Source organism: Sciurus carolinensis, chromosome 6 (genome assembly GCF_902686445.1).
Source record: "Sciurus carolinensis chromosome 6, mSciCar1.2, whole genome shotgun sequence".
NCBI lineage: Eukaryota > Metazoa > Chordata > Mammalia > Rodentia > Sciuridae > Sciurus > Sciurus carolinensis.
In genome coordinates, this window is record NC_062218.1 from 132,752,030 (window position 1) to 132,775,685 (window position 23,656).

At 42.3% G+C, this 23,656-nt stretch overlaps 1 protein-coding gene and 1 long non-coding RNA gene across 7 annotated transcripts in view; one reads left to right on the forward strand and one right to left on the reverse strand.

Moving 5' to 3' along the window:
• LOC124987123 (uncharacterized) lies at window positions 1–7,018 on the reverse strand. Of its 2 annotated transcripts, none has more exons than XR_007109141.1 (2): window positions 6,863–7,018; window positions 1–254 (listed from the first exon to the last, which is right to left on the reverse strand). It is a non-coding gene; the product is annotated as an uncharacterized LOC124987123 (long non-coding RNA). The 2 variants fall into 2 exon arrangements; XR_007109142.1 differs by having other exon boundaries at window positions 6,857–7,018.
• LOC124987121 (alpha-1,3-mannosyl-glycoprotein 2-beta-N-acetylglucosaminyltransferase) overlaps window positions 6,696–23,656 on the forward strand; it is a 25,638-nt gene continuing 8,677 nt past the window's right edge. The window contains exons 1-3 of one of the 5 annotated variants that reach the window (XM_047556110.1): window positions 7,105–7,216; window positions 8,225–8,646; window positions 11,991–12,047. The gene's annotated coding sequence lies outside the window, so the exon portion shown is untranslated. Of the gene's footprint in view, window positions 6,819–7,104; window positions 7,217–7,413; window positions 7,863–8,224; window positions 8,647–11,990; window positions 12,048–14,308; window positions 14,464–23,656 lie in introns of those variants that run through there. The other 4 variants (XM_047556109.1, XM_047556107.1, XM_047556108.1 and 1 more) reach the window with 4 other exon arrangements.

Genomic DNA, 23,656 nt, shown 5'->3' on the forward strand with positions numbered 1-23,656 from the left:
AAACAGTAAATGCATCCTTTATTGTGAAATAAACTAAGAAAGCACTTTGAGTTTTCAGTGTACTTATATACCTTTCATCTCATGATTGAACTGAAATTTCCAAGTATTTTCCACTGCCCCCATGTTGCAGCTTAATATTCTGGGTTTTATATAGATTCACAGCATCTATGGTCTTCACTTTGATACCTTAGCTATGGTGATATCTGAGCTTGTCACATCTTCTTCAGTCCTGTATTTACAGAGCACAGCAGTTCCTGGCCAAAAAGAAAAAAAATATATATTTTTTTAAGAAATCAAAAGGAAAATTTGTCTTTAGTGTTCCAGAAAATTCCATCATTTCCACCTGGAATTGCTAAAGGAATTTGATTTTTTGAAAATGGTGCAATGACTAATGAATTACACATGAAGACAGACATGAAGGCAGGAATCTCAGGAAAAAATAACTGACCAGGTCAAAAGAGAGAGTGAATAAGAATTCAGAACATGCTCAAGGTCAGGACTGTCTCCTCCTGATACACAGAAGGATACATAGTCTGATAATGATTTGTGTGCTTATAGAAATAAAAGATCATTTAAAATTGTGATTTCCCCAAATGTAGAATGGCATTGGCTCTACTTGCTGCCCTCCAGTAAACACAAATTCCCCTAAATGCCTCATCCTTCATCTGGGGGACTGTGTAGTCTTCCACATGGAAACTGTTTCCTTATTCACTTCAATTAGGGCTATCCCATTGGCAAAAACAAATGCATAGCAGAGAAAATCTCACCTGCCCATCAATGGATGAATGGGTTAAAAAAATGTGGCATACACACATAGTGGAATGTTATTGAATCACAGAAAGAGGTGCTGATTCACACTGTAACATGGATGAATCTTGAAAATTATGCAAACACAAGAAATCAGACATATGCAGTTCAATTCATACAAAATGTCCAGAACAGATCAAATGATAAAGACAGAAAGTAAATCAGTAGTTGCCAGGGGACAGGGCAGGGAGGAGTACAGAGTGACTGCTAATAGATATGGTATCTTTTTGTGGGTGATGAAAATATTCTGGAATTATGGTGATGGCTGTACAACTCTAGGAATATACTAAAAACCACTAAATTCTACTAAGTGGAAAAAATAAAAGGTAGACAATGTTAAAGAGTTTTAATTTGAATTTAAGGAGAGAACTGAATTATATTAATTAATACAAGATAATTATATTAATTATGTTTCCTTGGAAACAGAAATATAAAAAATAGAACAAGCATAACTGAAACACTACTCACAAAACCCCCAAACTGGAAAAGAAACAAAGACATAAAAATGAGAGAGGTGGAAGATGGCAAATAACCCAACATATGTATAAGTGATGTTCCCAAAGAGAATAGAAAAACAAAACAAAAAATTCAGAGTTAATAAATGGAAACTTCTGAATAATGAGAACCATAACCAACATTTATGAGCATTTATTATATATTCTAGGCATAGTTTTAAGTACTTCACATGCATTATTTCATTTAAGGCTCACAATAATTAAATTAGGTTAAGGGCTATCATGATCTTTACTGCATTCAAAAGAAAACTGAGGTACAGAGAATTCTAATAACAAAGAAAATATTTCAGTGAGTGGCAGAACTGGAGTAAAAAACAAATAAAACTAGAATCTTTGGATTTAAAGGGAATAATGAATCCAGGAAAAACAAATAACTAAGCCATTCTGGTATAGTTTATTGAACTTCAAAGATAAGGGTAAACCTACATGGTCATTCAAACTGGAAAATTCAAGGTTCTCCTAAGGGGAGAAAAACAAGATCAACTTGACTTCAGATTTCTCCTCAGTATCAACTAGTGTTAGAAGGTCAGAAGGTTGGATCAAGGCCAATAAATCCTAAGGTAGACAGGACCCAAGAATTTCACGGTTGGCTCAGTTGCCCTTCATAAAGAAAGGCTCATACTGCTGTCACTTTTACTTGAGGTTTGTCACCTGAGAAACTTTCTATCAATTCAACAAATCTCAGGAAGGACCTGGTCAGCAAAGCTTGGGTCTTTTGACACCCAATTTCTAGGATCTGGGCATGAAATGCCAGAACTAGCCTAGCTTGAGAAGAGACAGAGAGGATTATAGTCATGGAATAATTGGGAGATGAACTTCATGGCAGTTTGTGATTGACTGAATATGGGAAGTTCATGGAAAACATCTGGGTTCCTGGCATAGCAACTGGCTGTATAACTAATCTACTTGCTAAGAATGGGAATGCTGGGAGAGGACACGGATGGAGTATTTATGAGTTTAGCTTTGGACACCTGAATTAGAGGTTTAAGGGGATCTGTGAGGAAACTAAGTCGAGATGTCCAGCAGGCAGGTAGATCTGTGGGCCTTGAGGACAGAAGAAAATGATCTGGGGAATATGTATCTGGGTGTATTGGGCACAAAGTTGACAATGGAAGCCAGATGACTTCTGTGGGATCACCTGAAAAGAAAGTAGAAAACAAGAACTAAGTACCCAGAAAGAGTCCAGGAAGTCCCAGCATTTAAATGTCAGGCATAGGAAAAGAGGGAGAAGCTCATTAGGAGCAAGAGAAGGAGCAGTCAGAGAGTTAGAGGAAACTGAGGAGAGTGTGATGGTATGCAAGTCAGGGGAGAATAGTGTTGGAAGGAGAAAAGAATAGCTGAGTACGTCAGAAGCAGCAAAGAAGCACAATAGGATAAAAGGACGAAATGAATGTGGCTGTTTCCTTATGGGTATGAATTTTAAAAGATGTTCCAGAACAAAAGAACAAATAGCAAATGTACATGCTGACGTCTGTACTTTCAGATTTCAGACTAAAACCTGTACAAAGAATACCTCCCAGGGTAAGGAGAAGTCTAGGAAATTACTAGAGTACCTAGTTTCTAAACCAGTATAATCTGAAAAATACATGTATGAAAAAAATATGTGTGAAAATGGCCAAGAAAATATTTTTAAAATGATAAGGTCAATGCAGAAAGACTCTTAGTACTCACTCTTAGCTACATAGACTGAAAAAGGTATCAGAACAGATAACAAACCGGAATGGAAAGTCCCCAGTACGTTAATTTGGTAGGCCATTTGGATGAGCCCCTTAGATTAACTTCTTTCTAGTTGGAGAGGTAGGAAATTTGGTTCCTTTGCAATTAGATTCAGCTAATTAGGTGTCCTTGAGCTAGATTTTGGAAAGCAGAAGAAAGGTGGGAGTCATTTTCCTGTTGCTTTTGACAGAAACATGAAGCAAACACAGGAAGGAGGAACCCACCTGGTGTAAACAGCCTGTTAGCCATATTTTCCAGATATTTAATCCCTTTTGGCCACCCAATCTAAATGACAGTCTAGGAGGTCCTGCCCTTGGAGACTCTGCCGAAAAGACCTTCAGGTAAAATAAGTGATACACAAATCTCTAGCTTACACCTAGGAGTTTATCCTAAAGGCAGAGCATGTGCAGCAAAGCCAGATAGTACTGACTTCTATCTTCTCTAAAGCAAAGGGGGACAATAAAACATCATGTCCCTGGATGCTCAAAAACCTCAGCAAATTAAGGGAATAGTGGGAGCAAATCTGGGCAGAAAAATCTAGACACCTATTATCTTAAAGGACAAAGGCTTTCTCTTAAGGACACTGCAAACAAAGATAAGTTAGTTAGTGTTACCTAACACACTAACAAGTTAGTGTTACCTAAAGTAGAAAGCTACTTTTTTTTTTTTTTTTTTTTTTTGTGAGTACATCAGGACATTTTTCTATCAGATTAGCAAAGACATTTTAAAAAAAAGGGTAAGATAGAGCTGGCAGGATGTGGAGAAGCTAGTTATCAAAGCAGTGATAACATGCATCACTGTAGGTCTTTCTGCTAACATGCACCAAAAGCTTTCAACAATAAACACACCCTTTGACATCAGATCCAGGACTTTATCTTGAGGAAGTAATTAAGGATGTGCACAGAGACTTAGCTACAAGTAATAATATAAAAGTAAGAAGTTGAAATAACCCAAATGTACAAAAAGAGGGGGGAGAAAGATGGTACATCTGTATAATGAGAAATCAGAGTCATTAAAAATGCTGTAGAATGGCATGCAAAATGGAAAAATGTTCACCATATATTAAGCTATACAAGTCAGTTGCAGTATGATCCCAAATATGCATTTACATGAACAGAACAAATGGGAAGGTTTGATTATTTCTGGTTGCTGTGTTTACTAATGGTTTTTTTCCCCATTTTGTTTATGGTTCACTACTTTTCCTCAATGTACATTTCATTTGTTATAATTTTTTTTTAAAAAAACTAGCAATTATGTGAAGGTGAAAAGGAGAGAAAGGGCAATAGTAAAATTTGAATAGACTGAAACAAAACTGTAACAGATCACTAACCAGTAAATAAACAAATCATTAAGTATTAACATTTCCTTTGAGTTAACTAGATTTAGTTTTTCTAGCACCAAAGGGAATGAGACTTAGAATATAAATTGACCTGAGGTCCAGAAAATAAAGCCACAATGCAGATATTCCTGTCTTTGGACTGCTATCAGTTATGTATGTATATGTGGATGCATAAATATTTGAAAGGATATACAAATCATTAAGTATTAACATTTCCTTTGAGTTAACTAGATTTAGTTTTTCTAGCACCAAAGGGAATGAGACTTAGAATATAAATTGACCTGAGGTCCAGAAAATAAAGCCACAATGCAGATATTCCTGTCTTTGGACTGCTATCAGTTATGTATGTATATGTGGATGCATAAATATTTGAAAGGATATCCATTAAATTGAAAACTGTGGTTCCCTTTAGTAGGGTGGGATTAGAGGGGAAGAGGAGATAATTTTTCTTCACACAACTCCATGTAATTTGATTTATTATAACAGGTATACAAGAATCTAAGTGAAAAGTGCAGTTAAGATAAAAATGATGTTTATAATTATGAAAATACTTAGAAACATGAAGTATGATATGATGAATAAAAATCATGAGCAAAATATAGCTGGGAATCAAACAAATATGCTTCCCCTCATGGAATTTAAATTCCAGTAAGGGTGAGACAAACAATAAATAGTTAACACAAGTATGCTAGGAGGCCATAAGTGCTAAAGAAAAAATAGAACAGGGTAAGGGTAACTGGCAGTGCTGTGGGGAAGAGGCAGGTTTACATATAAGTTGGTTAGGGAAGGTCTCATGGAGATAGTTTGAGAAAAACATCAAGGGTTGAGGTAGTGATTAACCATGAATATCAAGAAGAGCTTCATAGAGAGGATAGCCAGTACAAAGGCCCTGAGGTAGGCTCAAAGAACAGAACTGAGGGCCGTGTGGTTGAGACAGAATAAGTGGTAGGGAGTAAGCCTATCAGAGAGGTAAGCAGGCCACTGATAATGATCTCTATAAGATACTGTAAGAACTTTGGCTTTTTATATCAAGTGAAATGGGGATCTCTTATTGTGATTTTGAGCAGAGATATACCAGGATACCACTGGCTGCTGTGTGGAAACTTGGCTGAGGTAGGGCAAAGACACCTGATTGTCCAGGTGAAGGATGAAGATAGCTGTGGAGACACTGTTGAATCCTAGACATAACTTGAAGGTAAGGCCAATAGAATTTTCAGTCAGATTGGAAGTAAGACAATAGGAGGATGACCTTTTGGGTTTTGAGTAAATAGAGCTGTCATTAATTCAGACAGGAAAGATGGCTGATTTACGTAGGTTTGGAATTCAGGATAGAAAAGAAACTTATTTGTGGACTTGTTATACTTGAGTGTAAAAGCAATATATATTTTTAAAAATAATGTTCCTAAAATTATGATGACATCTTTCCAAATACAAAATTCATTTCAGGACTCTGGGCCCAGCTACTATTAAATTTCCAGCATGGAACGGTTTCAAGTTAGTAACTTCCTGATCTAGAGAAATCACATGGACAGAAAATACGCAGAAGCCGGGAGCCTACCTTCTGTTTCAGTTTTCAAAAAGTGGGAAAAATAGAGGCTGAAAATACATCCACAATCCTGGCAAGACTCAAGGGCATGTTATTGGCACATGAGCTCCAAAAAGTATTAGTGGCTGTCCTTGGATTCATCTTGAAATCAAGGGGGGAAAAAAAGCAATAGGGCAATTTTGGAAGGTGTAAATCCAGTATTTGAAGGAACATACTTAAGGAACAGGCGGAACTGGATGATTGCAGTGTTGTGTATAGTGTTACAGAGGAGGTCAGCAATCCAGACTGCGAAGTTCAAGTACAGTATCTACTGTCCTGTAACCGTGGGCATAACTCTCGCTCTGGTGACAGTATTTGGAGTCCTGATCTGTGGGTATTTAGTCACTACTTGTAAAGAGCTCGGTACAGTGAGTGTACAGTGAAGGGCTATGAGAGAGGGGCTTTCTGGTTTTTTTTTCCTGCTAAGTAGCCACACCCTTTCTCGTTCTAGAAGAGGAAGATCCTGCCTAATGCAGAGATGAAGCGAGGAAAAGCGATAAACAAAACAACTTTCCTCGGGTATTGCTACACAGAGCTTTCAGCATAGGAACAGGTAAATAAAGAACCAGCTAGGAGGACCCGCATTCAGAAAGCGAAGCTGCCCCAGGCGTTAGAAGCCAGGTCAAGCTAGTCATAGCCAGGCTGGTGGAATAGGGGCAGGGTTACACTGCAGAAGCTCCGCCCCCACTTCCGTGCACTTCGCATCCCTTTCCCGCCCAAGTCCCGCCCACTAGGCAGCCTGAGCCTCAACGCACGCGACAGGCTGAGGCACCACGACGCAAGCGCTCTTAGTCCCGACCGGCTCGGCGTGACGCTCCCACTCTCGGCCACAGTCTCTGCCCCGCCGCCCCCTCCTGTACGACTACTACCCTGAGCCCCCAGCTTCGTTCTCACCCAGACCTGGCTCTACCCAAACCTCGTCTTCAATCCTGTGAACAGTGACTGTAGAACAACCTCCAGCACAGCAGACCCACGTCCCGTACTCCCGTAGCGGCGGTGGTGATGGGCGGGGGTGGGGTGGAGTAGAATAGGCGGGCCATAGGAAGGCAGCGGTTGCAGCGGGCCCACTTCCGGAGGATGGGCGGAAGTGGCTGCGGTGGATGGTGGGAGGGGGAAGGGAGCGCGAGGGGAGGGCCGGCCGGTGGGGGTCGAGGGGGTGGGGCCTGGGCGCGCGGTGGGGACCAGGCCCAGGGCCCGGACTTCGACCCCGGGCGGGCTGTGGCACCCGGCTGGCACAGGGTGGGCGGGATCCAGGTAACGACTCAGCGCGCTAGCGAGAGGGTCCTCCTTGCGGCGGATCAGTAGGGTTCGGAGTATAGAGAGGGTTGCAGTGTCACCCCCATGCCCCGTGAACACTGAGCTTGGGGTTCGGAAGAGAAGGGTGGGAGGAGTTAAATTCTTGGTGGGGGAGGGGAGGTCATGTGGACGCCACGCCCCTACAGGAAGGAAGGAAGGAAGGGTGGTGTGTGTGTGTGTGTGTTTAGGAATAAACTTAGGAGGGGGCCATAAGGGTGGGTTCCTGGAACGTTAGTGCTACTACAAGACTGGAGTCAGGCCTAAAACATTCCAGGAGAGTGCTTTCGGGAGTGGCCCTGTGAAGGAGTTTGATGGAGATTAGGAATTACATCCCTGGCACAGTTTTGAGAGCAGAGGGGGAGGTGAGGGTTGAAGAAAAGAGAGCAAGGAATGCATGTAGAAGGTACCTATATCTCGGTATGGAATGGATTTAGTTCAGTTGCAGAGAGCTGGCGGATTAAAACACTGAACACCCTAAGAAGCTTTAGAGATCCGATTAGTATGTGGTGCCTTGGATGACTGGAGGACGTTCTTTTCTGTGTTTCTTAGAAGACAGTACTTCCCCCACTCAGTACTTTTGGTTACTTTTCTGTACAAAGAATAGGTATGACTCTTATCCTGAGCCACATCTATGTGTCCCATATTGATGAGGTAACTGTTTTGGGGTACAGTATGCGAATAAAGTAGGTACTAAGGTACTTTTTAGGGCTGGGGATGTGACTCAGTGTTGGAGCACTGAATGCGCAAGGCCCTGAGTTCAGTCCCCATGACAAAAAGCAACAAAACAAAACAAAACAAAAATAAAAGCTTTGTATAAACTTGTAGAGTATTTAAGGAAGGTTTTTAATGATAGAGCATAGTAAAGGAATATAATTTAGATATGGAGGAGGAACTAGAAACTCTTAGGAATCTATTCTGCTGTGTGTACAAGATTAGGGAATGTCTTAATGTGTAAATGTTCCGCAGGTTAATACAGAAATCAGCCTTCTGGGCCATGCGGGTTCTAAGGCCTGTTTCTTCTCACGAATCCCAGCAGAAGACAGACGGACCAGTCCTCAGGGTGGATGACTTCCCCTGCCTGAACAGAAGATGGGATAGTACCTGGATTCTGCCCATCACTACCCTCTGAGCTTAGTAAACCAGCTGAATGAAGGGATGTAATAGACCCCTGGGAGGGACTTTGAAGTCTGCAGTGTGGGGGGGAGGGGCTTGGACACACCCCTTCCCCCCAGACTCCTCCTCCTCAGAGTTCATTCAGCCATGGACTTTGGAACTGGATAAGAGGAAAAAGCTGCACTTTGGTGGATCTGATTTGGATTCCCAGTTTGGAAAATGGAGTGTTGGATGGGGATTTCATGATCTCCAGAGAAGCAACTGAGAGAAGAAAGGTAAGGTTCCTGGCTCATAATTCCACTTAGTGCTTTTGTGCTCCTGTGTAGAAATGTTTGAATGGGAAACACTGGATTGGTATCATTCAGGAAGTCAGGGCACCACCTGTGCCCTGGTGAGAACCCTTGTCCTAAACTTCACCTCTCCTTTATGCCCCCCACGTGCACACTTGTAGCCATCCTTTCCTTCCTGAGACCAGAGGGATACTTGGTAAAGAGAGTATTGTGAATAATTAACGATTATGAGTTAGGGCCAGTGAAGTTAGACCAAGAAGAACATGAAAAGAATTCAGGCTTCTGAAGGGATGTTGGATTAAATTACCTTTTAAGGTCTTTCTACCAGTGAGATAATAGGATTTCAAGTAGGTTTGGACTAAGACTCTGAAATGGATTACCCAGGCAGAGGCAGGTTGCTCTTTTTGGGGAGCTAACTAAATAAGGCAACCAGGTGCAGTGGTGCATACCTGTAATCCCAGCCATTTGGGAGGCTTGTAGGAGGATTGCAAGTTCAAGGTCAGCCTCAGCAATTTAGCGAGGCCCTACGTAACTTTGTGAGACCCTGTCTCAAAATAAATTTAAAAAGGGCTGAGGTTGTAGCTCAGTGGTAAATTTCACCAGGGTTAAATCCCCAATTACCCCTTCATAGGACAATGAGGAGGGGGTTAGGAGTAGGAAAGATAAATTGTTTCCTCTTCCTTCCCCTATAAGGGAATTTGGGCCATGATATCTCTTGGAAAAAATAAAGAAACCCAAGTTTGGGAACCAGTAGGTTTTGTGTTCTAGCTCTTGACTTTCTGAGTCAACATGCAATCCTACATGTATTGATTAATCTCTGCTGCTGTTGTTTTCTTCACTTGAAAAATGTTGATAACTATAATTATAGGTACCTCCCAAGTTTTACTAGGAGCAAATGAAACAATGATGCATTTTGACAAGTACCAAGGCCATGCACATATAAAATAATAACATTGGCATTACTTGACATACCTGTTTCTACATTGAGAAAAGCTCTGAATTAGGAGTTCTTTCTTATATTGAATTAGCTTACTGGCAAAAGCCTTAGAAGATGCTCTTAATTAAAAGCCTGCCCTGAATTTGCCTCATCTTGCTGCTGGTATTGTCATATTGTAGGAAAGGTGAATGGATTAAGGAGAACTTAAATTTGAGGGAGTATGTCAGCCACTGTATGGGCTCTAATGATTCTCCATTCATTTTGGTAGTGTACCTCTTTCGGGGGTGGCAGATTAAAGAGGGGAACAGGGAAGTCTCAAGGGCCAAGTGTCTGGTTGGGAGATAGAGCTCCATTTCTTGGAGTGAATGTGGTTCTTTCCTTCTTATGCCATATTCCTAGTCTTCTACTCTTGATGACAGTTTTTTCAGACTGACATCTCTTAGCCATGTGTATTTCTGCAAATTGTCTCACTTAAAGCAGACCTGCTCATGGTAGTCCTATTACTGCTTGCCCACACCTTCCTTAAACTCAGTTCTTATACCAAGATGACTGCTTTTTCTTAGTGACAACAAATAGTGGAAAGGAGAGGTGGCTCCTGGTGTCAGGAATTTTGAGACAGTAGAGTATGGTGGTCTGGGACAATGTGCTGGTCTGGGCCAGGTAGTTTTCTTCTGGAATTTCTTTGGGCCTCACATTCAGTGGGGACTGGCGATAATAACTGAAAATCCAGTATTTATGCTTTACTTTCCTTGTTGAATTTCTTTTTTTTTTTTTTTCTCCCCACTTCTTCCATCCTTCCTTGCCATAGGAATCCCTACCTTCTCCCACTGGCCTGAGGGCTGGGCAGGCAGGCATAAGTGCAGGGATCACTGACCCTGAGGTGTTCTTCTTCTGGTGTGATGCCTGGAACACAGCCTCTACTGTGTGGGTGGGTATGTCACCTTCACCAGCCTCACACAGCAAATACCTGGTGCCAGTCTTTGCTTAGGCAGAGGGGATTGCAGTGATCCTTCTGTGCTTTGTGAGCCCAGGATGCTTCCTCAACTGTCTCTGGGGTCCATGCTGTGTGAGAAGGGTTCTCATCTTCCTACCTTGGAGTTGCTACTGTCCTGTCACACTTGTGAGCACCTCCAACCACTTGAAGTACTAAAGAGTATTGTATTTGTATAGTGCTGATATCATGTGAAGAGTTCAAGCTGTTGTGTCAGTATTCCCTCACTACTTTGTTGTGATGAAGACAGAGTGGCTATTATTTTCCCGAGTTTGAGGAGAAACTACAAAAGCCCTTAAGCAGGAAGGGCTTGCCTGAGGGCCAAGTGGCATACATTGAAATTGCCTGTGCAGTGTAGAGCTGCTTTTACAACATCTGATCTGACAAGGGCAGCTTGGTCCTGCTGCATACCTCCAGGGAGGTATGTCCTGTCTGACAGTCCTTCTGGTAAGACATTTCCTCCTTAGAGTAAACCAGAATTCCTCTTCCCTGTCAGAGCAATAACTCTGCCCTTTACCCAACTCCCCCACAAGACATTTTTCTCAAGACAACCATCCACCTTATTGCAGGGCCACCAGGATGCCAGGGCCTGCCACTCATGGGCTGTCAGGCCCTATAGTAAGGATCAGTGATAGACTTAAACATGTTATGTGTGTGTTTTTATCTATATCCTTCTTAATTCTCAAAGGAATTGTAGATGGATGACTGTAAGTTAGATTTCACAGACCTTGTTCATTGATTATTGTGTTAATCTCTTCTCCTTTCTTTGACTTTATGAACTGGGTTTCTGTGTCTCCCTGGAGAGACATTGGCACATAATCCAATCCCAGGCATATCTGCAGAGTCTAAACACCTGTTTCCTTGTTTTGCCCTTCTTTTCATGATAGCTTCTCATGAAACCTCTATCAAGAGCCCAAGGCCTGTGTGTGTGTGTGCGCGCGCACGCGCATGTGTATGTGGGGGAGATACTGGGTATTGAACCCAGATGTGCCCTACCACTGAGCTACACATCCCCAGCCCTTTTTCTGTTTTGACGGGGCATGGGATTGGATTATGTGAAAATGGAATAGAAGGATCTGGTCACAGAATAAGAGAGAATTAAAAGGAGCAATACACTCTCCTGCCTACCCACCCTACTGCCACCAAAGAGAACTAGACAAAAAGAGAAAGAAAAAAAAAAAAGAAAGAAAATTGTTCTGGGTTGTTGAGACCGGCAACTTGTGATCCTTCAGTCTCAGCCTTCCAAGTCCCTAGAACTTCAGGTCTGTGCCACCGCTCTTGGCCAAGGCTTCCTTTTCCCAGGTCATTTTAGTACTTATTTTCCTGACTTCTTGCCTCTGAGACCAAATGTTTCCCCTTTTTTCCATTCAAAAATTTACCCCATTCTGATTCTCTACACAGGCCCTATCTTCTTGGGGATAGCCTTGGAATTTAAACAAAGGACTGCAGAGCTTGGTGGTGAGTTATGCACATATAGCACACCCTCCCCCACCCCTTGTCATCTTGTTTCCTATCCATCTGCCTTAGATGGGAGAATTATTATGGTTAGAGGCAGATTTCTGATGAGACATGGGCTATCCAGTCTTCCCCAACCTTTCAGCACCCCACTATGTCCATCCATTCTTCTGGAATGTGGTTTTAGGTTTTTAATCTACAGATCAGCTTCCCAAACTTTAACACTGTTTAGGGAGCTTCATTGTTTTCCTTCATACTTTTGACAGTGAGTGTGATATGTAGGGCCCCTGTGTCCCTTAATTCTCTTCATAAGGAAAGTGCAGAGATGTTGGCCTCTTTCTGGCACATGAGCATGATCTTGAGTTTCCTGTCACAGTCTAGGCTGTCAGCTAAACCAGAGATCGCAGATACCCACATACCCACACATAGTCAAGCCTCATTGATGTGTCAGCTCTTCTCTTATTGTACTTCTTCAGGGCAGGACTCCAGCTGCTACAATTGAGATTTCTCTGGTATCCCATTGTGTTCCTGTCATGCTGGGCACACAGCCATCTCAGAAAACAGTGACACTAAGCATGCATGAGGGGAGAGAATAAGTGCTAGGTTTGGAGGCAGGAATGCCTGTGTCTAAAACCTGGCCTTGGTCCTCACTAAGGACTGTGACCTCCAGCAACTTGGTGCTTACCCTGAGCCTCAGTCTCCTCATCTGTAGAATAGAGATTATGATGCATACTGTGTGGAGCTGCTAGGAGAGTTAATGGAGAGGCCAAGGGAGAGGTCTGGGCTGTGAAGGCCTCTATGCCTGGTGATTCCTTAATAGTTTTATTTTAGCTCTTATTTACATGCAGGGGCCTTTAAGATATGTTCTGCTTTTTATTTCTTTAGAACTCTGCACTATTCTTGGCTTCGTGTAGAAACAACTTAGTGATCAGAGTCCCTCCGCAACCACACACTGAATAGTTCCAGGCTGCCTTGTGCTCTAGCTCAACTTGGGGAAACATGTAGATAGGGGAGGGTCTGATGTCAGTGGAGTGTGTCCTGATGACACAGTGGCAGTCCTTCTCTGGAAAGTCACCCACAGAGCAGCTGTGTAGTTCTCAGCCCCCCCACCCTTACTTCTTAGGGTGAAAGGGGTGGGTGGTGGTGAGTTGAGGCCTCTGCAGAGGGTTTCACAGGGGAGGATGTTGGTGGAAGGGAGCGGGGAGCATGTTGTAGAGGTGAATATACAGAGCAAGGACTCCCAGACACTTCTAAATTCCAGAATGATTCATTATGGTGCCTGGCTTTTAGTGGAGTGACCTGTCATGGAATCCAGTGCTCAGGCTTTAGAGAAATTCTCTCTTTGCTCTGGATCCACTGCTGACCTCTAAGTAAGCCCTGCAAACTCTGGTCTTCATCTTTTCTCCACTCTTTTCATCTTTGCTTGTGACTCAAGTCACTGGTGTTTGTTATTGAGCTTTCCCCTCCTTTGGTTGGCATGAGTTCTGAATCCCTCGTCCACCTCCCCTTCAGTTTCCTCTAAAATATCAAAGGGACAGACATCTTGGCTATCTCTTACTTTTGGTAACCACAAAAGCCTGATTCCTTCCCTCCTTAGGTCTGGTGGTCCCAGCAGGCAAGCCTGTGTCTCTGCTTTTTCACCCAGAACTAACCACTTTCATTCCCCACCCCCAAAAGAAAAAACAAGAAAGAAACAACTGGCTCTCACAGCGCTTTTGGCCACAGGTGTTTCCTCCCTGACTTCCTTTTGACACTCAGGCTCCTGTTCTTAAATACCTGTATCACCAACCCCTCTTGTTTTACCAGCCTAGACTCTGAAGCCTCCCTGGAGTTGCGGGTAGGTGGTAGCTCCCAAATCCCTTGGGTTTGGCGAACGCCCTGCTTGGGGTGCACTGCTTACCTGGGGCACACCCCTTGAAACCATATATCACCGGTTCCACAGTTTATCCAAACTCCACAAAGCTCTGGACACCGGAGCAGTGGAGAGGGAGACACCGGGGGAGTCTGGACTAGACGGGGCATTGAGTGTGGGTGAGGTCGGGTATCAAGTCGTTGAGAGTTGAGACTGGAAGCAGGGAAGGGCCAAAAGTAAGTTATTTCTGTATTCGCTCCTGAAATTGGGGACCCAGGAAAATGAGTTGTTCGGATCAGGCGGGTAATTGGAAAGTCCGGGAGAGGAGGAGGGCCCAGGAAGGCGGGGCCAGGGCGGGCCCTCTCGTGGCGGGGCGGAGAGCGGTGCCTGGCCCCGCCCTCCCCAGGGAAGGGCCACGTTTCCCGCCGGGCGGTCCGGCTCCGGCGCGCCGCAGGAAGGGCTGGCTAGGCGAAAGTGGACGTCAGCTGCGCGAGCGCCTGGAACGCGCCGGGGCACTGGGCTCGCTCCCCGCGCCCCGGGAGGGCTAAGTTTAAGGCTGGGAAGTTGGTAAGTAGGGGGCTGGGAACGCCAGCGTCCTTCAGTTCTAAGGCTCGTCCCAGGGAGGGAACTGAGGAAGGCCCCGCGGCTGTGGAGGGACGTTCCAAGGGAGCCGGGTGCGAACTCCTGGTGTTGTCTAAAGTCCGGTTACTGTTGAGAGCCCCCTCGAGAAGGGCTTGCTTGCCTCTGGACCTGCCTGGGCCGACCTAAGCTCCGGCTGTGCTTCAGTCTCCTGTGAACCGGGAAGTCAGAACTCCGCTTCAGCTTTTGGAATCCCGGGCCTCCAGCTGTTGGAGAGAGGGCGGAGTGAAGAGGCTGTTGTGAAACTCGGCCGCCGGGCGACCGTGGGTGCGGGGCTGGGCGGAGGTGGGATCGCTTCAGTGGGTTTGGGGAAAAAAAGCACCCAGCGTCCTTTACACAAGTTTCTATGGGTGGTTTTTGCCCAGCCATAAGGAAAAATTGAACCAATGTTGAAATATGTTGTTAGAAAACTTCTTTCCTACCTGCTTGCTAATGTGTGTGAAGTAGGGACCCCTTGTCTTACTTTAGAGGAGAGGGACTGTGGATGGTCGGATCAGTGTCCCCGTGGAAGAGTGAGCCCAAGGGTGAAACTTTACTTGGATTAACCTTTGCTTCTGTAATGTGTTTAGTCTTTACTTTTGAATATCACTGGCAGATAATGTTGTTCAGCTTTTTTTTCTGTCCTTTAAATGCTTTTCAGACCATATAGTCTTCTCTCTCTGATGCTGGCATCCTCCAACGTGTTCCTCCCATCTCAAATCACTGCTGCCTCATTTCTTCACATTAAGGAGACCACAGAGCCCACCTGGTTCTGTGTCCTCTCCTTGCAGAAAGTACTGTAGTATGTCTATAACCTTGGTGGCATACGTAATAGGTTAAGCTCATTTCCTGTTTGAGGGATTGGGGAAATTATAACTCTCATCATCATCTAGACATGAAGGACCTTGGAAATGATCCATCTCAACCCTGAACTTTACAGATGAGGGTCAAGTAGCTTGCCCAAGAGGTTACCTGGCCTGTTGGTGCTAGATTGCCTGAGTCCCAGACTTTTGTGCTTTTTTCTGTACTGGCATTGTATTTCCTCTACCCTTTTTTTCCAGGATGAATAATCTTCATCCCATCCCTCCTTATTTTGTAAATAAGGTCTTATTTTGTAAACCCTTGAATTATTTAGTGTATCTTCTGACTCTCTTTCAGTTCTTCCATCATTCTGAAATTATGGATTCTGGTACATAATACAAGAATATAATAATGAACAAGAAAGTGATTCACATAGATCTCCATTATCTGCGGTGTGACCTATGTGTTCTGAACTTTTTAAGCAGTACTTTGTAACACACCAAGCAAGGCGGAGATAGAAGGGAAAGTTTGTAGACATTCCTTCCTTCTCTGTATTTAATTTTAAAGCTAGACATGATTTTTCCATGATTGCTTATAATTAGAAGTTGGTTATTTGGTGTTTACTTGTTGTTTGAGAAACACTTTTTGCCAGAAAGAGGGCACAAGCATGGAATCAAGAGTGTTAGAACGGAATCTGCTTTTAGGCAGTTCTTCAAAGAATAAACTAAGTCCTGTAGGGATTGATGGGACCTGCCCATAGTCACCTCGGTTTTTTTTGTGGGGGGGGGGATGCTGGGGATCAAACCCAGGGCCTTGTGCTTTCGAGGCGAGCACTCTACCAACTGAGCTATCTCCCCAGCCCTGTCACCTCGGTTTTGGTGGAAGGTTTTACATATTGAAAAGACTCAATTATCTCCTGCCATTATGCTGATTTCTTGAAACTTGGTGGTATGGATTGACTGTTTCATTTCCCTGAAGGAGTCCTAAAAACTCTAGAAAATTAAAACCAGTCTTGAGTCTGGGCTTTGCTGACAAATCTCTTGAATAGTATTAGGAACTCAGGTCAGGATGACAGAGAGTTGTGGTTTTTTTGTTTGTTTTTAGGGTTTGTTTTTTGTTTTGTACTGTGGATTGAACCCAGGAGCACTTTTCCACTAAGCTACGTTCCCAGCCCTTTTTAACTTTTTGTTTTATTATGAGACAGAGTCTCACTAAGTTACTTTGGGCTACCTTGAACTTGAGATCTTCCTGCCTCAACTTCTGGAGGTACTGGGATTACAGGTGTACACCATTGGTAGGCAGTTGTTCTGTTTTAAAAAGGAAGGCATGGAAGATTGTTTTTTCCCAAAATGACTTTCCCCATAAATATCCCTTCCACATGTATTACAATATGATATTGTCCTCTTCCCTCCCATAGGTGGAGTTTGTGGTTTTCTTCCCTTGAATGTGGGAAGAGACCAGTGATTCCCTTGACCAGTGAGTAAGGCAGAAGTGATCAAGGTTAGATCAGGAAAAGGCCACAACTTCAATTAGCTTGTACTTTTTCTTGGGACACTTACCTTTGGAACTTAGCCATCATCTTCATAGGAAACCCAGGCCATGTGGAGAGACCTCTTGGAGGTTTTCCAGCTAGCACTCCAGCTAATGTCTCATCCAGTGCCAACATCAACCAACAGATGTGAGAGAATAAGTGTAGGGGAGGCCAGCCTTCAGCTTTTGAGTCATTCAGTTTGTGTCCCAGAGTGGAAGAGAGGTCGTCCCTTCTGTGCCCCACTTTCCAAGTTCTTGAGCTGTAGAAATTGTGAGAGGAAATAAATAATTGCTATAGTTTTAAGTGACCACATTTTGAGGTATTTTGTCATTTAGCAATAGATACTTAGTAAGGAGGGGGATGTGAGTAGAAGCAGGGTCTCTGAATTTGGACTTGGGACCAGAGTACAAAGGGCAGAGAGGAGCATTTGCCCTGCTTGGAAGAGTTACTTAGATTCTATCTTACTCAATATTTCAAGTGCTGCTTTCTCCTTAAGGAATCACCACAAAACGTAGGAACTTGAAATAATGGTTTCAGCTATGTTATTCTTGTGGTCTTTCATGCAGTTACAGTCAGAAGTGGCTAAGGCTGGGATCATCTGGAAGACTTCCTCCCATTTTTAGTGGTTGATGCTGGCTGTCAGCTGGAATACCTTTCAGTGTCCTGCCCATGTGGGTTCCAAAAGCAAGTATCTTTAGTGCACCAGATACAATCTGTATTGCCTTTGTGAACTTGTCTTGCAGGTCACATAACCCTTACTTCTTCCAGAGTCAAAGTGTGGAAATGTAAACCCTCACCTTGGAGGGAAGAGTGTCACTGTCATTTTATAAGAAGAGCATATTAGATAGAATATGTAGTGATCATCTTTGGGAAATGTAATCCTTCACTTTTCTTACTGCTATTTTGGTCTTTTTTTTTTCTCCCCAGTGTAGTTAATAATACAAACATATGTAGCCACTTGAACTTTACACTTATGCCAAGCACGGTTATAGATACGGAGATCATAGAGCTTTTTTTCCCCTAAGGAGTAAGGCGAGAGCCAGGTAAGGCATGGCCACAGATTCTGTTACAGTGTGAGAGAGTGCTGTGTGAGCTAGTCATGGTACGCCTGGCTCTGTTCAGGATGTTATGGAAGAAGTCACCTGAATTGGATCTTAAGGAATGCGTGGGTGGCTTACAGGTTAATGTTAATGGATAATGTTTCAGGATGAGGGAATAGATGGAGCAAAGATATAGCAGTGCATAGCATTTTATGAGTATACTTACTGGAGAAGTAAGTAGCCTTCTGAGACCACAGTATGGAGCCTGTGGGGTTCATGGTTAGAGGTAAAGTTGTAAAAGGATTTGAGTCCTTTTGTTGTGCAGGTTCATATGGGTCATAAGGAGTTGGAATTTTTTTTTTTTTTTTTTTCCCTGTGGCACGGACAGCCTCTGCTTTTAAGGCAAGTGAATATTATGAGGCATATATGTTAGAAAGGATGTTCTGTTGCTATTGGAAAGGTTCTTTAGAGGAAAACTATAGGTAGATTAACTGGGAAACTACATCAAGAATTGTGACTTTAAACAGTATTCATAAGGAAAGAGTTCAGGTTAAAGTGTTTTGAGCTTGAAATGGTAGTGTGGTAGTGAATGACTAATTTTGTCTCTTCTGTTTTCATAATTCTGATGTTCTTGGGACCAGATATATTTTAAAATTTAGAATTTGGAATTTTGTCTTTACTAAAATGACCTGGTACAGATATCTACTATGTTCTGAGATCTGAAACTGTGTATCACAGTTCACCATGTTTATTTCTGTAGCAAAATTATAATTAGACACATTAAGTGGGATAAATAAAAACTATACATAACCTCATTAGATCAGATCAGATTTCACCAGATGAGGTTGGTGACATTTTCCTGCCAAATGAATTTAGAAAACTAGTTTTTTAATTTTTTTTTTTTTTTTTTTTTTTTTTTTTAATTCACACAAGAAATTTTATTAAGCGGACAGGCAGAGTGTCTGCCTACAGGGTGAGAGAGAGAGAGAGAATCTCAATTTTTTTTTTTTTTTTTTATTTGGGAATTGTAGTTGAGGGATTGTGGATGTGTGTGACATCTACATTGAAGCCACTTTTTAGGTCACGCCACATCTCCCAAATACTGAGGGTTCTACCTAGCACAAACCTGGTGGAGCTAGTCCCTATTCTTATGCAGCTTTTGGCTGAAAGGGTTTGCTGATTATCATGAAGGGGATGAATTTGCATGGTCTGAAGACATCAAAGAAGAGGTCCTGGCAGCTGTGAATCCAAAATAGGAATTGGCAGACTGGGCATCCACATGCATGCAGAGACCCTGAGGGTAGAATTGAATGTTATAGTACCAGTAGTGAATCTAGTAGAATGTGGAACAAAGAAACAAGTGACTGGCATAGATTTATGTTGCCATGCATCTGGCACTGTTCTAAATATCGGACATGGGTTATCCCATCCAATTCTCACAGCAGCCTAGGAAGGTGTTTTATTATGATTTTCATCTTAGAGGTGAGAAAATTCTCAGGGAGTGGAAAAACAGGGTGATGCTAGGCATTGCCTCTGGGCTTCCTGGTTTGCCTTTATTACTGCCCTACCTTCCTGAGGGTGGCCTGAGCAGCATTCAGAGGAGTGGGTCAGCTCTTCTGGCCAAGGTTTCAGTTTAGTCATCACTCTGGACACAAAACAGCTGCTGGAGAGTGCATTGCACTTATGGTCTGTGTGTTTGTACACACTGTTAACTTCCAGACAGAACTGAGCATACTGCCCTAGAGGTTATATGGATAAGCAAGGGCCATGGGGTGGAGAATGAAAACATTGGGGGCTAAGGTAGAGGCAGGACTGGGCTGGGGTAGATTTTCCTGCGGGCCATTCACCTACTCTAGATGTTTGTGAACTTGCTAAGAATCTAATCCACTGAGGAGGTGATTGAAGACTACATTGATCTGCATGACTTAGAAGGGTGAGGAAGGAGGTCTTCTAGGTCTCCTCCTAGTAGTTGCATTCCACCTAATTCCATTGCTTAGAAAAGAATGAAGAGTAATCCAAAGGGTTCAAAATTCATCTGAAGGATTGAAAGGATATAATCTCTTAGGATTTTGTTACCAGTCTGAGAACTTGCAGGTCTGAGGTGGCTCATTGATAAATCAGGGATGGTCTGTTCCCTGAGCCCCGAGGACAACGCATCAGTTAGTGGAATTCAGTCTCTTTTCTTCCCCTTCCTCCATCCCTTTATCTATAGAGACTTTCCTGTTTAGTCACTTAGGAGGCAGGAAGTTGGGAATAGGGAATCCTGACTATTAGTTCCAACTTTGACCACATCCTGAGAAGGAGTGAAGAAACTGGAAATCTGCATTTTTTTATTCTTCATACTAGAGTATGTGAGCCCTAATAAATAGGTATATAATTACACAGATAAATGGAAAAAGACTTGAGGTTTCTGAGAAGACTAGTGTTCTGGAATTGTGGGGGTGGTTGGTTTCTAGGAAGAAGACCAGGTGGTGGTAGATGACAAGCAGGGATTGGCAGTCTCTCCAGACAGGAGACAGAATCCAAGTCTCTTTAGAGACCTTTCGGGATCAGTCCTTTGATTCCACATCTGTCGAGACCCCACAGCTGCAGAGATTAGGTATAGGACCCAGGCTTTTGGCTAAGATAGAGTACTGGGTTGTGAGGCGCAGGGTTTCTGGCAGAGCAGTTGGCACAAGAAGGTACATACCTGAAACTTTGGGGTATGAAGGGTTGAGACCAGAGGTAGGAATGCCAGTGAGTCATGTGGTTTGGAATGGCAGCTGTCTGGGAATTAGAGGGTGTTTTAGATCTTTCAGGAGATGGGTTTGATAGAGTGAAGAGAGTTGGTGGGACCATGCCTTCTTCTTGGCTTTGGGTCTTTCCAAGAGCATCACAGAGAGCAGATGTGTGTCAGGTGATTGAGCAATTGTAGGCAAGCATATTGTCTCATTTTGCCTTATTGGATGTCCCCAGCTGTGGACATGTTAATGGATGGAGCCATTCAGAGTTGTAGCCATGTCCCCAATATCTTATTTTTAAGAAACTTTATTTGTAAATAGTTTCAAACTTACAAAAAGAATTGCAAGAATAAAAATGGTATGAGGGTCATATTCCTTTTACTTGGAATTATGTGTAGTTAACATTTTGCTCCATTTGTTCCCCACTCTGTGTGTGTGTATGTGTGTGTGTAGATATAAATATAGTCTGAACCATTTGAGGGTATCTGTCAGGACCCTCTACCTCTAAATACTTGAGTATATATTCCCTAAGAGTTGGGATATCCTCTTACTTAACTCGGTAGTTATCAATCTTTTTTTTTTTTTTTTTTTTTTTTTTTTTTTTGGGTGCTGGGGATCGAACTCAGGGCCTTGTGCTTACAAGGCAAGCACTCTACCGACTGAGCTATCTCCCCAGCCCCTCAATCTTTTAATACTGATCATTTACTGTCTATATTTGGTTTTGTCATTTTAGTTAATTTTTTTTAATAAAAGAGATTTTGAGGTATAATTGACATACAGTAAACTGCATGAATTTGAGGTACAGTGTAAGTTTTGACATGTATATGCTTGGAAAATTATTGTCACAATTAAGATAATAAACTTATCTACTCTTCCAAATGTTTCCTAATATCCTTTTGTAATACCCCCAAACACTGCCCCCATCCCCAGGAAACCGGTGATCTGTTTAGTTTTTATTTTCTTGAGTTTTATGTAAACAAAATGCAGTGTATTGGCCTTCTACATCTTGCATAATTATTTTGAGATTCAGCCATAGTTGTATATATCAGTAGTTTATTCTTTATTGCTGAATATTACTCCTTCTATTGGTAAGCCACAATTTGTTTTTACATATTCCCCTGCTGATGGATCTGTGGGTTATTTCCAATCTTGAGTGGTTATGAATAAAGCTACTTTAAACATTCTTATATAGATTTTTGTGTGGATATCTGTTTTCATTATTCTGGTGTGTATACCTAGGAATGGGCTTGCTGGGTCATATGGTAAATATGTTTTTTTTTTTAATTAAATATTTTTTATTTTTACAAACACATTTTGATTCGTTGTACAGAAATGGGGTACAACTTTCATTTCTGTGGTTGTACACAATGTTGATTCACACCATTCATGTAGTCATATATTTAGGGTAATACTGTCTGTTTCATTCTACTGTTTTTCCATCCCCACTCCCTCCCACCCCTTTTTCCTCTACACCATCCAAAGTTCCTTCATTCTTCTCTTCCCCCCCATCACCTCCCCTCGTTATATATTGTCATGCACTTATCAGAGAAAACATTCAGCCTTTGGTGTTTTGTGCTTGGCCTATTTCACTTAGCTTGGTATTTTCTAACTTCATCCATTTACCAGCAAATGGCATAATTTTATTCTTCTTTATGGCTGAGTAATATTCCATTGTGTATATATACCCCAATTTCTTTATCCATTCATCAGTTGAAGATCATCTAGGTTGGTTCCACAATCTTGCGATTGTGAATTGAGCTGCTATGAACATTGATGTGGCTGCATCACTGTAGTATGCTGATTTTAAGTTCTTTGGGTATAAACCAAGGAGTGGGGTAGCTGGGTCAAATGGTGAGTCCATTCCAAGCTTTCTGAGGAATCTCCATACCGCTTTGCAGAGTGGCTGCACCAGTTTGCAACTCCACCAGCAATGTATGAGTGTGTGAGTGTGCTTTTTCCTCACATGCACGCCAATACTTATTATTGCTTCTGTTCTTGATAATAGCCATTCTAATTGGAGTTAGATGAAATCTTAGGGTACTTTTAATTTGCATTTCTCTAATTATTAGGGATGATGAGCACTTTTTCATATATTTGTTGATCACCTGTATATCTTCTTCTGTGAAGTGTCTGTCCATTTCCTTAGCCCATTTATTGATTGGGTTCTTTGTATTTTGGGTGTAAAATTTTTTAAGTTCTTTATAAACTTTGGAGATGAGTGCTCTGTCTGAAGTTTGTGTGGAAAAGATTTTCTCCCATTCTGTAGGCTCTCTTTTCACATTATTGTTTCCTGTGCTGAGAAAAAACTTTTTAGTTTGAATCTAATCCCATTTATTGATTCTTGCTTTTATTTCTTGCGCTATGGGGGTTTTGTTAAGGAAGTCTGGTCCTAAGCCAACATGATGGAGATTTCGGCCTACTTTTTTTTCTATTCGGTGAAGGGTCTCAAGTCTAATTCCTAAATTCTTGATCCATTTTGAGTTGAGTTTTGTACAGGGTGAGAGATAGGGGTTTAATTTCATTTTACTGCATATGGATTTCCAGTTTTCCTAGCACCATTTGTTGAACAGGCTGTCTTTTCTCCATTGTAAGTTTTTGGCACCTTTGTCTAGTATGAGGTTACTGTACTTATGTGGGTATGTCTCTGTGTCTTCTATCCTGTACCATTGATCTACCTGTCTATTTTGGTGCCAGTAACATGCTGTTTTTGTTACTATTGCTCTATAGTAAAGTTTAAGGTCTGGTATAGTGATACCTCCTGCATCACTCTTCCTGCCCAGGATTGCTTTGGCTATTCAGGGTCTTTTGTTCTTCCAGATGAACTTCATGATTGCTTTTTCCTGTTCTATGAGAAATGTCATAGGGATTTTAATTGGAATTGCGTTAAACCTGTATATGCCTTTGGAAGTATGGCCAATTTGATAATATTAATTCTGCCTATCCAAGAACATGGGAGATCTTTCCATCTTCTAAGGTCTTCCTCAATTTCTTTCTTCAATGTTTTGTAGTTTTCATTGTAGAGATCTTTCACCCCTTTGGTTAGATTGATT